Here is a 16,001-nt window from a genome sequence, read left to right on the forward strand (position 1 = left end):
TAACTAGTTAAACTAGCACGAACGAAAATTTGGCACAATTGTCGAAAAAATGAAAAGATGAGTATAAATAAGTTAATACTAGCCTTTGAAACACTTGCTTACTACATGGTCAAATGGCTTAAAGCTTTGTACTATCTCTATGAAATTATAGGTTCAAATCCCTTCAATTTTTTTCTTTGTTATTTTGTTAAGTGTTCGAATTCCCCCTAAAATTATTGGATGAGTTTAGGCTTTTAAAAACAAACTACCATGTTTTAATTTTTTGGAAGGGTTTAGGCCTCTACATTCTGGCTAGAATCAAACTATCTTGTGGAAATTTTAAGTTTTTGTTAATTAAAAATATAAAAATGTACAATCCTATAAGAAGGTTTAAGATAAAAAATAAACTTTAAAGGGATTCGAACTATGATCTTATGCAAATAGCATAAATTACTTAACCATTAAACAATATAAGAAGCACATGTTTTCAAGTGTATGTTTAACTTATTTATTATTATGTTCCCATTTTTTGCCAATTGTATCAATCTTTAGACTCTCCTAGTTTACCCACATTTGAGTATACTTTCTCACCCTAATTTACTTAGACGATGTGACATTTTAAAGAACAACTAGGATTGATCCAAAAAATATGCCTTCTTTATAGACATTGATCTCGACTCTCCCTCCTCTTAAATGCTTGTGTGAGGTAGTGTTGTGTACGCGAGAGTTGACATTACCACATCTCATTATCTCCCTCATGAGCTATCACAATAACTACTTAGCATAAGAGGGATGAACTATCTCTATGAGTATCTCCTATGGCATGCAATTATGGTCATAGCAATAATGTAGTATTAAAAGAAGTTTTAGTTAGGATAGAACTCTACAAAACCACTCTCAATGGAGAGAATCAAGGGGTGCATCCACTCATTTTGGGAATTTCCATGTGACTATTGTTGGGGTCATGGAAAACATTATAATTACTATGCAGTAAGCCTATTTAAAGGCATCGAACTAATGAGTTCATTAAATTCTCTCCCTCTCTCTCTGAGAAATTAATGCACTCATTATATATATATAAAAGAAATGTGACTTTGTAATTCGAAACATGAATCAAATGTGACAGCATTCAAGGTAGTCCAATTATGCCAACAACCCTAGAAGCGCAAAAATGGAAACACAATCTTCATATATTACTATGCAGGATTTGAACTTTCTTTCTTGCCACTATGCAATAAATAATCGATCATGACATGTCTCTATGCTTATAGTATAAAAGAAGAACAAATCATTGGAGATATTATATCTAAAAAGTGCAAAGTAGACCACCCATTAACATTCACCAGATAAATACATCGTATTTAAAGGGGTTTTATTAAGCCAACCCACCCTCACCATTGATTTCTACCATTTCATGCTTTTGGAGTTTTCCTTATGTATCATCTAATCATGATTCTTAATAACAATCAAGAAGAATGTTGCATACATAGTCATCAAGGTCTTTGACCAGCCTCTTCACAATGTCGATGCCCTTATACCTAGCCAAGATGTTATGCATGTACTTCATGATGGGATAGTTGGTGAATTTATTGTTGAAGGGAACCCACCATTCCATAGAGGACATGTACTTGTTCTCTTACATGTTATGCATGTACTTCATGATGGGATAGTTGGTGAATTTATTGTTGAAGGGAACCCACCATTCCATAGAGGACATGTACTTGTTCTCTTACATGTTATGCATGTACTTGTTCTTCAAGGCTTCTTCTGTTACATGTAGATTTAATGTTGCATCCTCATGATGGTCATACTTTGTGCCCATATGTAAGAGAACAAGTACATGCACAAAGTATGACTATCACAAGATGCAACATTAAATCTACATGTAAGAGAAGAAGCCTTGAAGAACAAGTTGGCCCAAGGTGGATGGTGTTTTAGTAAAGGTTAGTAATGGTATGTGCCATCAAGAAGTTTCTTCATTACTTATTAGCTACCTCATTTGAAATTTTTATGGATCATCAAGCACTTCTCTATCTAGTGAATAAACCATGTGCTATATAGGTCACATTGCTCAATGGCTTCTAGTTCTACTAGATTTTGATTTTTTAGTGGTCAAGTGTAAAGAGAAGCAACATTTTATTGTTAATCACATATCTTGCATCATCACTTGTGTTAATCTCTTCTCAAAAAGGTGAGCAAAAGAAGTCTAAATTTTTAAAAGAGTCACAAAATAATAGTGCAAGGCATGGATATAGACACAAGGACAAATGCACAAAGGTGAAGTTTGGGACAAAGGTAGTTTTCAAACACATAATTTTATGATAAAATATATATTTTTAAAGACCTGGGCTCACTCTCATGCAAATTGTGTAATAAATTTCAAAGTTAGGCATTGACAACATGCAATAATGACCTACTAAATTTGGGCAATTAAAATTAAAATTATGAAGCGTGCATAGAACAAGAGAAGTCTAGTTTTAGACCAAAGAGATGGTAGGGTGCTCAATAATCAAAACCACACGTAAAACCAAAAAATGGATGGATAAGATCATTGTTGTGGCGTGCAATCTTGGAGAGCTCACTCTTACTTCTTGGGGACTTCTTACTTCTCTCTTCTTGCTTATATGTGAGTGAGGGAGAGAGAGGGGGTGGGGGGGGTGGGGGGAGGGGAGTGAGAGACCAGGTGTGTGAAGACCATTGCATCTTCATTATTATTATTATTCTGCTCTTCTTAGAGTGACATTGAAGCAATTAGAGCTATGAACGTAGAGCACACATTAGGAGCATTACTTGAATTATGGAGCCATCGATGAGCCTTTGTGGATAGACTACAACAAAGAGGTAAATCAATGAGTTCAGTAGGGTATTTGCAAGAGTATACAATGGTTATATGAGTGGTAGATGTAAATGCATCATTCAAAGCACTTGAATTAATAAGCATTTCATCAAGCCTAGCATCAAGTTTGAAAGTGCTCTAATATTTTGGTTCCATTGTCACGCGATCAATAGAGTCGACTCACTACGCATATACTCTTTATGCTAAGTGGTGGAATATGAGCTTGCACTCTAAAATGCTTCACATACTAGTCTAAGATGAGTGGATCAACAAGAAATCAATTTGTACTATGTGTTGATTTAGCCTTGTTTTCACTTTTTATAGTTGGCATTAGTTTATAGGAATTGGCAGAAGCACAAAGGATTAAGTTTTGAGGTAGGAAAGGCTTAAAATTTTTAAAAAATAGGTTTTATTTCACAAAGAGATAAATTAGAAGCAAGGGGCTTGAGAAAATGGGGGTAGGTATAAGATAGAGTCTATAGCTTTTTGCATTTGTAGAGACTCCTACCTTTTCTTTTGGCTTTTGCTTTTGTGCTTTTGGCAAGTATATTTGGATCTCTAGGGGATTGAAGAGCAAGGAAAAAGAAGGAGAAGAGAAAGGGAAGTGGTGTGGAAATTTGCAAAGGGAGGCAAAGAAGACTAACACGTACCTCAACCACAACAAAGGCATCTTCACTCTGTGTCTCGTAGCAGATAGGCATGGAGTCCATGATTCTTGTTGGGTAATCATCTTGTTTATTTTTCTTTTGGGGATCTTATATCTCACTCGCTCTCTCTCTCTTTTTATTTGTCTAAACGGGCATAGGTGAAGGGATAAGGAAACTAGAAGGGAATAGGAAAAGAGGACCTTGGTAAGATGCCCGATCATGTAAAAAAGGGGACAGGTGCCCAAGGGATTTAGGACTTGTATATAAACTCAAAAAGAGAATGAGAAGCTCATACTTTGGTGTGTGGCAAAAGTGGTCACTTCTTCTTTCCTTATTCTTCTCTCCTTCTTGCTTGCTTGTGTGCGCTTGAGAGAGGGAGTGTGAGGGAGTGAGTGTGTGAGGATGAGGGATCTTGGAGAAGAAGCACTCCATCATCTTCTCTCTTATTCTTCTCTTCTCTTCCCTTATTTTATCTCACGCATGGCTATGGAGGATGGAGCTTGGAGGTGGAGGCTTGAGGTTGCTTGAGCTTGTATTTTGAATCGTGGAGCTACTCGTTTGTTTGTGGGAGGAGGCTACTCATTTGGGCATCAAGGTAAGCTCACTACACCCTCGTAGGATCGAAGGTGCATTGGCTAGGTGAGAGATAGCCATTTGTGCTCACTTAAAATGCTTGAAGCAATAAGTGGTCTATGGGTCTTGGTGGATGAGCATGAGCTCGCACTACATTTTAGTTCCATTGTAGGGACCAATAGATTCAAGCTTGAACACTTGCATGCCTCAAATCGAGCATCGAAGTAGGGTTTCATCCCCAAATCGATGCTTGATGTAGGCAGGAGATTTGAGACTTTTAATATTCAAAACAAGTAAGTGTTTTGGATTTTTGATGAGTAGGCAAGTAGAATAAATCATTTCAGTCTTGGGGTTTTAATTTTTGTTGCATTTAGAGTAGGACAGGATCAAGAAATCGAAGTGAATCGCTTTAGGGTTTCTGCTGTAAAACCGGCCCAAACAAGGGAAAATTTGGAAAAAAGAGTGCTTAAATGTGTTAATACCACAAGGGGAGTGATCAGAGAGGTCAAGGCTGAGTGGAAGAAGGGTTTAAGACCCCATAGAGCAAGGGGGAAGCTCCTTTTTATCTTTAGCACACAGGGAGAGAGAGAGAGAGAGAGAGCTTGAGAGAGAGAGAAAGAGAGACTTTGGGCTTCGCGCGAATCAATCGGCTTCCACATGAGTTTTTTGCGTGTACCAAGTATATAGAAACCTTCCTACGTGTTCATTCTCGTATTTGGGAGCTTTTTGCTACATGTTGGTGTGACCAAAATCGTCACCAATGAGTCGATTTTTCATTTTTGTTGTTTGCATGCCGCCAGAATCGAACATGGCTCGCAGGGTCCGGTTCCCAAAATCAGACACCGTCTAATTCTATCCAATCGAACATTCGGACTTCCTCAACCTGTTCGATCAGACGTTGCTCGTCCAATCCCAAAAATCGGACCGAATCCGATTAGATATTCACCCTATCCGATTCAAATGATCGGATGCATCACAATCGGACACCTCCAAAATCGAACTCGGACACTTTGCTATCGGCCACTAGAACACACTAGAATCAAATGAGGTTAAATCGTACGCAAAACAATCTGATACCAGAATTAGCCTAGCTTGAATCAAACACACGAAAATCGGACAATTGAAAATTGGACGTCCAATTATTCTGGGGATTAAACACTATAGAATCGGACCAAAAAAACCTAATAGGAGAAACTAATAAATTTAGCGCATCCTAGGCAAAGAAGAGCACCTCCCACAACCCGTGAAGTCTTCGAAAGCCTTGCAAGCGCAATTGACCTTAGAAATTGCAATCAGACAGCTAGACATGACCGCTGACAGTCATGCCAGCCTTTAGCCTCCTACAAACCCCTGCTTGGAACGAACTAAACAATGTAGCAGAGACCCTTGAGACTAGAGAAAGCGGCTAGTGCGACTGAGTATAAAGCCCTATTTGGTTGAGAACTTAGACCGGAGTGCGGAAGAAGGTGCATTCATTATATCATGTTCACAACCACATTGTTTTCAACACTTGAAGTGCACTTAGAAAAACTGAAAGCTTGATTTCACACAGTGCACGGAAAAGAGCACCATGCACACACTGAGTGAACATAAATTGAGGCTTGTCTATAAATAAGAATGAACACACTCAAACTTAATAATAGAACATACCCACCAATAGGAGACAACTCTGAAACCTGGATGGGTGATCAAGAGCCCCAATTGGTAGGACCCAATGAGAGATATAATATGAAAAGCTAGACACATAGAAGGATCGACACCATTTGGAGCATGACATTTCTCGACTTGATTAACCTCATGGATAATTTAGTGGAGCAGGAGACTATAGATATGGCAGAACCCAGTATAAACCACAAAAATTATGAGCTCGACTTGGGGGATTTCCCTGTCAAAATCGAGCAGATGGTGGATGAATACGATGCACAAACTAGGTTGGACTACCATGGCAGACCGTTAGAAGACATCATAGCAAACCTCGAGGAGGAAAGAAAGATGGCGCGAAAAGCTTTGCAAAGCATAGCGGCATACAACTAGCAACAATAGACTAGAAGATTGTGGCAGGACATAGAAATGCGAGAGGTCCAATCAGCGCGTGCAAGCCCTAGTAAATAGAAACCAAACAGGACCGAACGCAGAGAGGGAAAGAGCACTAGAGGCAGATTTAATGATGAGCGAGCTTCTCACAATGCGACTAATAGACAACACATCGATAGAACAAAGTGTAGTAGCACTAGTAACATCGTTGCTTGCAGGATTAGGAGTTACCCAGGGTTCCAGCCAATCAAGAATCCTTGCAGATGCGAAATAACTAGACAAGTACTAGACAAGCAACCCGGTACAGTTTTGTAGAGCAATTCGAGCAGGTCTATGAGGCTAACGACCTCACAAATCTCTCTTAGCACTCACAAATTTTCGGCTTATGCTTAGGCGATAAGGGTAGGACGTGATACACAAGCTTAGATGCTACAGACACAACAATTTCAATAACCTCAATAGTCTTTTCATTAACAGATTCTCGAAGATTGGGTACTTAGATAATCTTATAGTGCAGTTGATGAATGTCAACAAGCTGCAGGGGGACAAAGAGGACATTAGGGAGGACTACGTTACTCACGGGTGGAGTCTCTATAAGAGAATCCCCATTAACGAACACCCATTGAGAGTGTGGTGTCCGCCGTATTCATTAACAAAATACGTAGAGAGGAACTCTACAAGGCCTTGGTAGGCAACTCGAGCTTGCAAAGAGACACACTAGCTAGGGTATTTGAAGAGGCCATATGAGTGGATGACCAACTTAAGAAGAGAAGCTCCAGGAAATAGAATCGAGACGAAGCTGACTCTAGAACCCCAAAAAGAGCAACAACATTTTGCAAATGGTCAGGCCCAAGCAACCAAGATAAAGGGAAGGGCATTGACCTAAGGTTGGAGCTAGCAAAGATGAAAATAGAGCTAGCCAGACTACAAGAGATGATGAGAAGACCTACATGGTCACATGTCCAATGTGTGTATTGTGGCGAAAACCACCTTCTAGCTAAGTGTCAAAACCCTAGGTCCCAACCTTGCACCAACTATGGTAGGTTCGATCACGATATGTGATTTTGACAATCCCCCCAAACAACCGCATTATGTTGCTTGGTGCCACATCAACACTTTAGAAATCAGTATAATTGCATGCGTAACAAAAAGACTTAGGGTCCTTACAAACTGAGCAGATGTCCATCTTGAATAAACATCCAAGCAACCATGCATTGCAGGACTGCCGAGGAGACTCCCATACTCACTGCCTTACAACTAGTCTTACCTAGGGAATAGGCCTCTAAATTTCTTTGGGAGAGGAGCCCCATTGGCCCTTTTCGACACCCAACGATGCAAAGCTAGTCATCCCTAGGATGGAGATCAATACCATAGGCATACATAGGCCGCATAGATGTTATGTAACCCATCCACTAAGCGATGCTCCAATCCACTACGTGGAGGAACCGAATGATGAGGAGCCTTATGTAAACCCCTATGTCTCATACAACAAAGAGGGTGATCCAATTCTCATGGAATATCAACCAGTGTTGGTGTGATGGCATTAGGAAGATGGAGAGGTAGAGGCTTAGGAGGGCAGACCCAAGAGCCGATTTCTTGTTGGACTTGTAGTCACCCAGGACACATCTCTTCACATTGCCCTGAGAGGGAGCAAGCTAATCAAGATAAGACTGATCTTAGATGCACTGAGTATAGAATCACCCATCTTTTTGTTGATTGTCCTAGGTGAAAACCATCCTCTAGTTCGGCCATTGTACCATCAATTCCATTGGGGTTGTTCAACGTCGAAACACTTAATGAGGAGGCCACACCCATCTCGTTGCATGTTATGACCTACATGTAGACGAAGTATGCTGGCATATCATTGCCAGGGCCTACTAACATGGACGCAACCTCAATTGGAAAGAAAAGTCATATGTGAAGAAATAAGAAAGGTGAAGCTAAGGTCATGTTGAAAACTGAGAGTGCAGCGACACTACCTATTGGAAAGAAAGTCGCAAACGTTGAGGTAGAAATATCCGCTCCAAAGACTACTAAGAAAGGGAGTGCTAAGGTAGGAGGATACCCTGTTGAGATGGCAAGCTCAACACGTGCGGACATTGATGATGGATCGCCTAGCTAGATGGGTCCGCACGTCTACACTTAGCACGTTGATGGTCATTATGATACTCACATGGCCACAGACTTATCACTTATTATATTTAGTTTGTTACACCTACCTACAGTTGGCAAAGACATAGCGCCAGTCGATTAGTGTAGTCGGTTATACACTATTTGACTTAGTAGGCTACTTTCCTTTATGTTGTATCTTATCTATACTTTGTGTACATTGTATAGTGTGTGGAAGAAGAATAAGAAACCATCAAGAAAACGTTTTGGCCTCCATCTATCTTCTTGTGTTCTTGAGTGAGCTTCCTCTTGTGTATACAGTGTGTGTTTGGCACAGCAGCTCAAGCAAATTCCCCCATCATGTGATTCTTGACATACCCCAATCCGAAGTGCCAACTTGAAGCCATAGAAAAAGTCGAGGAGTGGGTGAGAGAAGCCCAAGAACACCTAAAGGATGTTGAGCCCATCTTGGAGGATGAGATCGACGATCTCTCTAGCATGAGCACACCAGTCTCTTCCACATGACCGAGAGACATAGTTTAATCCTCAAATCATGCCGCCTATGAAAGGGAGCAACGGATCGAAGGTTGGACTCGAGAGCTATGGCGAGAGAGCAAGAGCAAAAAAGGGAGAGACTAGAAATGGGAACTCCAACAGTCACAATGTGTGACTGGGCCTTCCTTTATTCAAACTGTCACTAAAAGAATAAAGAATAAAGTGACGGTGACGGGCGCCCGCCACCTACAGTGTGTAGTGGCGGTGACTATCAGTGTAGTAATACACGGGCAATTAGACAGAGGCACCTTTACCCCCAACAACCTCCCACTTAAAGACGAATCTTCCCTAGTGAGGAGTGAAAAGAAAAAGAAAAACGATAGTACAACAGGATGAGGAAAGATGTCATCTCATCCCATGCCCATCAACCTCCTGAGGAAGTCAAAGCGCTCTATAAAGAGGCTTTTCTTGAGCAGATCTGCAGGATTTTGGTCAGTTCGAGATCTTGACAAGATCAACAGACTTATCCTCAATGACACCATGTATGAAGTGATACCTCACCTCAATGTGTTTTGTCTTCGCATGGAAGACCGGATTCTTGGCTAACTGAATGGCACTCATAGAATCCGAATGCAGTGTAGGGATAACATCAATACCAATGTCAGCAACTAAATGACCCAACCAAATGGCCTCCTTGAAAGCCTCAGTGGCTGCAACATACTCGGCCTCGTAGTAGAAAGGGCCGTGCATTTCTACACCCTAGACATCCAAGAAATAGCACCTCCAACATAGGTGAACACATAGCCGGAAGTGGACTTCCTACTATTTGCATGTCCTACATAATCAGAGTCAGTGTACCCCACGACTCCTGTATCCTAGCTGAGTCCAAATGCTATGCCAACACATCAACCATAAAAACCAAGCATCAAAGCATATTCATATGCCCGAAATGGAGCCTTTCCAAGTGCCAATGGAGGGGAAGAGCTGCTGTTGTGACTGTCAATGCTGAAGACACATATGGGAGGGCTGCGTGATTTCGCCAACTGTAAATACTGGTCTGCAAAAAACGGTGGCCAAGCTTCGAAGGGGTCCGGTTAAAGCCAAGGAAGGTCTTAAACAAGCTCCAGCAAGTCTTGTTCAAAGGCAAGTAAGATATGAACCAAGGAAGCTTCAATGGTAGCTGTCCCAATCTTGTTTACAGCCTGTGAGACGTGAGAGCTGAAGTAAACGCTGAAGAAAATTATCAAATACCTCTGATGTAATGCCCTGAATGTAACGTGTCCACCTGTTATCTTCAGGACACGTCTTAGTAGTCCATCGAAAAGGATGTCTAGAAAGCTTCGCCCGGCACTCCCATGGAATGTCATGGGGTTTGCTATCTAGGACTTTCCGTGTGTGCCACATAGCAGAAGTATTCCGGCTGTTCCCACTTAGGACCGACCTAAATTAGGGTTTTTCTTATTGGTCATTTCCTAACTGCAACTAGCGTTGAGCCCGAGCGAACTACTTTACGTAGAAATGCCAGGTCAGAAGCTGATTCACGCTGCACTTGGTTCAAGGAGAATGGGAAATGAGAGGGATGCGAAGCTCAACCTCTCTGCTATAAAGCATAGTTCCATTCCGTTCCCCTAAAACAGCGTAAATCAAGATCGGTTCTAACTCTAGGTCAATGCTCTTGTTGTTCGTGTTCTTTGAACGATCTTCCTGCTGTCCATCTTGATTGAGTAAAGTTTTCGGCCAACCGGGACCACCCATCCATAGGACGGACCTATGGCCACATCCAGCGCACTTTCCTCAGGTTGTTTTAGTTATTTAATTACCTAACACATTTAGTTGGATATGTATCAATCAGCTTCCTTAATTAGCCCGTTAGGCACTGGGTCCTTCACGTAATCATAGCACTTGACATAGAATAGCAATGTCAAACAAGTTCCTTGTTAACAGGTTATCATATTTATCTTTGAAATACATAAAGTCCAGCCCGTAGGCTTATCCACAATCCCCCTGAAGGATATCCAACAATCCACAGGGATCACTAATCCAAGATTCTCCCCGTAGACTAGTATGCGGGCCTCAAGATCCAATCCCGAGTCACGTTAGCCTCTTGTGTAGGGCCCAGAAGGCGAGGGATTTATGGCCAAAGCCCCCCCTCCCCCCTGGCACCCAAGCGTCCTCCTGCTCCAATTAGCACTTAACGGAGAGACCTCTCGTGGTGGGTTCGGTCCACCTTCCCGGCACGGTAAATAACCCCCTTGGTTAGGGCTAGGCAGGTAGTCGGGGGTAATTGAAGCTGCCTCTCCCTTCAGGCCTTCAACATGAAGCATTAGATATTCATTTATCCTTTAATTCTTTGAGCAAACAAAGCAAAATAGTGCTCTTAAAATTGTTACAAGCACAAACAATTCCATTGGTCGTTATTTTTGGCCAACTGCTAAGGAGTGAATCCTTCCTTCCAAATGCATCAGCATTCGATCCGGGATCAATTGCGGTTTGGCAAGATCCCCTATATCCTGGGTTAGGGCGTACCCTATAAACCCGACTTGATCAATACCTTAAGTTCATATGTTATTCCAATTTATTGGTTGGTCCTTTGCTTCCAAGCAATTATCTTTACCCCAGAAAGATACTATATTAGGATGATTATTCATCCTCTTGCAAGATAACTTGCGTAAGAATCTGCTAATCTCATTCCGAGGAATTGGCCATTCCCTTGTGATCAAATCACAAGATCATGCGACTCTACAACTTGTTGCACAAGTGTCGCATTAATTATGGGACTATTTACCCATCGAATGGAGTCACGAAATAATATGTTCTTGATGGCGTTAGGCTGACTTGTCCGTCCTAGGGTTTCGAGTTTCATATTTTTAGTGAGAGATTCTTAGGAAAACCCTAGATCACTTCTTGCAAGTATGTCCTACCGTCCCTACATTCCGTGAATGTGGGCAAGTATTTAGGGTATAGGAGTTTCAGTTTTTGGCAATACGTGCGACTAGGTAAATGTCTTCACCGAGCTAACCCTAGTCAGTTCCTTGGGATATGTCGCATTGAATTAACCCTTTTCTAAACAAGTACTCCGCAGTTTTAGGTGTTTAGGTTTATGCCAATTTAACCTATCTATTCTTGAAGATAATTACACTATCATTTCCATAACCACATGACTTATTGTCTATGCGTAAGTTGATTTTCAAATCTTAACTTTTCAGTTTAAGATCAAACATAGGTTAGGTTATAGCCTAATTCCAATTAATCATTCTAACATGCAAACAAGATTCATGCTTAAAACATGCAGCCTTTTTCTACTTTCATTTTCGAATGAATTTGTCGTATGCAGAACTTACACACTCTTTCATTAATTTAAGTTTTTAGGCTACTTGCCTAGAGTTAAATCTTCTTCATGCAACCCTAGCAATTTCCTACGGTTGCTAATAACTTTCTTTAAGAATCATTCTTAAAAAAAGATATTTAATAATGCAATATGCGGTTTATTCCTTTCATGCTTAATCAGAGTGTACTTTCATAATTCCGTTTTGTAAATATGGACATTAATCTACTTTCAATTCATTGCAATGCCCAAAAACTACTTGCTAGAAATGCATATCAATTTTTTGCTCACTTTATTTTGCTTATTTTATTGAAAGTACTAATGACCGAACTCTTCCGTCGTGAGCTAATTCTTTTAAATTAACCAAAGTATTTAAGAAAAAAAAATGCATCCTATCTCCAAAAATCATCCACTCACAATTGAATTATAACAACGTAAAATAAAAATTAGGAAGGAAAACCTGGACTTGTGGTGAGATGTCCACGTGGATGTTAGGAGACGATCCTCCTGCGATGAGACTTTCTTTGTGTGGGGAAAACGGGTATGAAAGGGGCTTAGGAAGGAATTTTGTATGGGGAAATATGGACTTAAAGATACCACATGAAGACCCTTCAAGGCAAATCGGGGGGGAAAGGGGGCTTATATAGCTCTTAGGAGGAGATCTCGTGTGTGGGGGGAAAAGTATGGAAGAGGCACATGAAGGGCGTTGGATTCCTGGGGCCAGGGGGGTGCTTTAGCAAGCTCACATGAACCAGGGCTAGGAGGGAGCCCGAAAGAAGGATTTGTGGGGGTTTAATGTGGAAGGGGGCTTAGGAGGCCCAATCTTGGAAACTTCCAAGAAGCTTCCAAGGCTTCTGGATATTACAGAAGCCCCACGTGGAAGGAGAAAGGGCGGTAGATGGCGACGTCCGATGTACATGGCGGACTGCAACGGTGGTGGCACTGCTGCGGCAGCTAGGACTCTTGCTTCTTCCCTTCAATGGCGGCGTTTGTGCAGGGCGGCTCCTCCTTTCTCACCTTCACGACCACACAGCAGTAGAGTCTCCACTCTTTCCTTCTCGATGGCAGCGTATCCTCTTAGCCTGCACACCCCCTTGATCTCCCCCCATGGCATAGAGTTTAAATAGGGGAGGGGAGCTCCCCTCCCCCATGCGCCATTTGGCATGAGCTCTTCCCCCCTACAAGCTCCATCGAGGAGCTTGATCAAACTTGCTATTCCCCTCCCCTCCAGCACGACGGTCCGCTGGGGGGATAAGGGGAATAATAAATTTTTTTTTGCCATTATCCTAACCTTATTGGCCTCCTAAGAGGAGATTCATATGAACAATGCGTGTATTTGATTCGGAAATGTTACATTCTCTCCCCCTTGGAGGAATCGAGATGTCCTCATCTCGAGATAAACTAGGGATATTGATGGTTGAGAGTGCTTTCATCTATCCAAGTGGCATCCTCTTCGGGATAATCTTTCCACTGGATGAGGCATTCTCTCAAGGTTCTGGATCTCATTGTCTCTCCCTAACATCTAAGATCCTGTCAGGCCTTAGTTCAAGGACTCCTTGATTAGGCATTACAACTTGTTAGTCATCAAGTACATGGTTAGGATTAGATACATACTTCTTCAATAGGCTGATATGGAATACATTATGAACCTTTAGGTTCTCAGGGAGTTGCAATCTATAAGCATTAGGTCCTAGGCACTTGAGGATCTGGTATGGTCCACAATACCTTGGACTTAGCTTCTTGCAATCTCCTAAGGACAGGGAACTCTTCTTTGGATATACATGAATGAAGACCATATCTCCTTCCTCGAAGATTCTATCTTGACACTTCAAATCCGCGTATGCCTTCTGTCTATCCTTGGCGGCTTGGGTGTCCTATCTTATTGACTTTATTTGATCATCCATCTCTTCCAACATCTGCCTGGAGATTCAACCCTCAAGGTTGGATCTGAGAAGTTTAGGGGACTTCGACAGTCATGACCGTACAATGCTTGGAAAGGGGTCATCTGAATGCTTTGTTGGTAAGAAGGATTGTAGGCAAATTCAACCAAAGGTAAGTATTGAATCTACCTTTTTGGTTCACGACTACAGTATGCCCTAAGCATATCCTCGATGACTTGATTGACTTGCTCTGTTTGGCCATCCGTTTGGGGATGGTAAGCTGTGCTAAAACAAAGTTGAGTCCCAATGGCTTCAAAGATAGCTTTCCAGAAGTGTGATATGAAGAGAGAATCACGATCACTAATGATTCTTCTGGGTAGCCCATGTAGCTTGAATATCTCCTTGATAAACAATCTTGCAATGTCTGAGGCTTTATAGTTTGACTTTACTGGAATAAGGTGTGCAACCTTAGTTAGCATGTCAACCACAACCATGATGGAGTTGTATCTCCCTTGAACTTGTGGGGTAGGCCAACAACAAAATCTATACCGATGAATTCCCATTTCATTTGGGGAATGTCGAGTGGTTGTAACTTCCCTGGCATCTTGACATGTTCGGCTTTGATATGTTGATAAGACAAACACTCAGTGACATATTTGAGAAAGCCACCTTTAAGCCTCTCCCAATGGTAGCTCTTCCTAACTGCATTGAGAGTCTTGGCATAGCCAGGATGTCCTGAGAAAGAGGAATCATGAGCTTCCCACAATATCTTCTGCCTAAGTGACTGGCTTGCCGGTATACACAGCCTTGTTTTATAGTAGACAAGTCCACTATTTACAGAGAATTCATGATACTTAGCCTGCAGCTTTTGGTTCTAATCCTTGATAGAGATTTCCCTTAGCATCTTTTGATAGGCTGGATCATGGTATGCTTCCTCTCTAGCTAATTCAAGTATTGGATTGTTTGGCATAGATACTTTTGTAGCTAGAGATCTAGCTGTTGATGGGTTCTGCAAGATTAGGGAATTAAGGAATGCCTTGTGACTGAGTGCATCGGCAATTACATTCTCCTTTCCTGGTCAGTACTTGATTTCAAAGTCATACTCCTCCAGCACTTCAATCCACCGATGTTGCCTCATGTTGAGCTTGTTTTGGGTAAAGATCCACTTGAGACTCTTATGATCAGTCACTAGAGTAAACTTTTTACCCAACAGGTAGTGTCTCCAAAGCTTTAGAGCATGGATGACAGCCAACAATTCCAGATCATGGGTAGCATAATTCTTCTCATGACTCTTCAGTTTCCTTGAAGAGTAGGCTATAGGATGACCTTCCTGCATGAGCACACATCCTAAGGCAAGTGCGCTAGCATTAGTTACTACCTCGAACTCCTTACTGAGGCTTGGAAGCTTTAGGATAGGTGCTGATACCAAACTTTGCTTCAATCTGTCGAAGCTAGTTTGTTCGGGAGTTGACTATGCAATAGATATTTGCTTCTTCAATAAGTCCGTCAGAGGTGCTGCAATCAAAGCATAAGTTTTGATGAAGAACCTATACCATCCAGTCAATCCAAGAAAACTGCGTATTTCTTTGATAGTTGCTGGTATTGGCCATTCTAGCACATCTCTTGACTTTGGCTGGGTCTACTGAGATTCCTTCCGTTGATACGATGAATCCCAGATATTCAATCTGATGCTTGAAGAATGCACACTTCTTCATTTTAGCAAATAGCTTATGTGACCTCATTGTCTCAAGGACAATCCGAAGTTGGGGTTCATGATCTTCTTCTTGTTTAGAATAAACTAGAGTGTCGTCGAAGAAGACGAGCACGAAATCATCAAGATATGGCCTAAAGATATCTTGCATTAACTTGTTGAAGGTGGCAGGCGCATTCATAAGCCCAAATGACATAACTAGGAACTCAAAGTATCCATATCTTGTATTGAAGGCCGTCTTTGGGATATCTTCTTCCTTGATCCTTATCTGATAGTAACCCGATCTGAGATCAATCTTGGAGAAGATCTTTGCCCCCTGAAGATGATCAAGAAGCTAATCTATTCTAGGAATAGGATACTTGTTCTTGACAGTTGATTGATTCAACCCTCTGTAATCAATACATAGTCGAAG

This window comes from Lygodium microphyllum, chromosome 25, assembly GCF_053477565.2.
Source record: "Lygodium microphyllum isolate KBCC chromosome 25, Lygodium_microphyllum_v1.1.10, whole genome shotgun sequence".
NCBI classification, from domain to species: domain Eukaryota; kingdom Viridiplantae; phylum Streptophyta; class Polypodiopsida; order Schizaeales; family Lygodiaceae; genus Lygodium; species Lygodium microphyllum.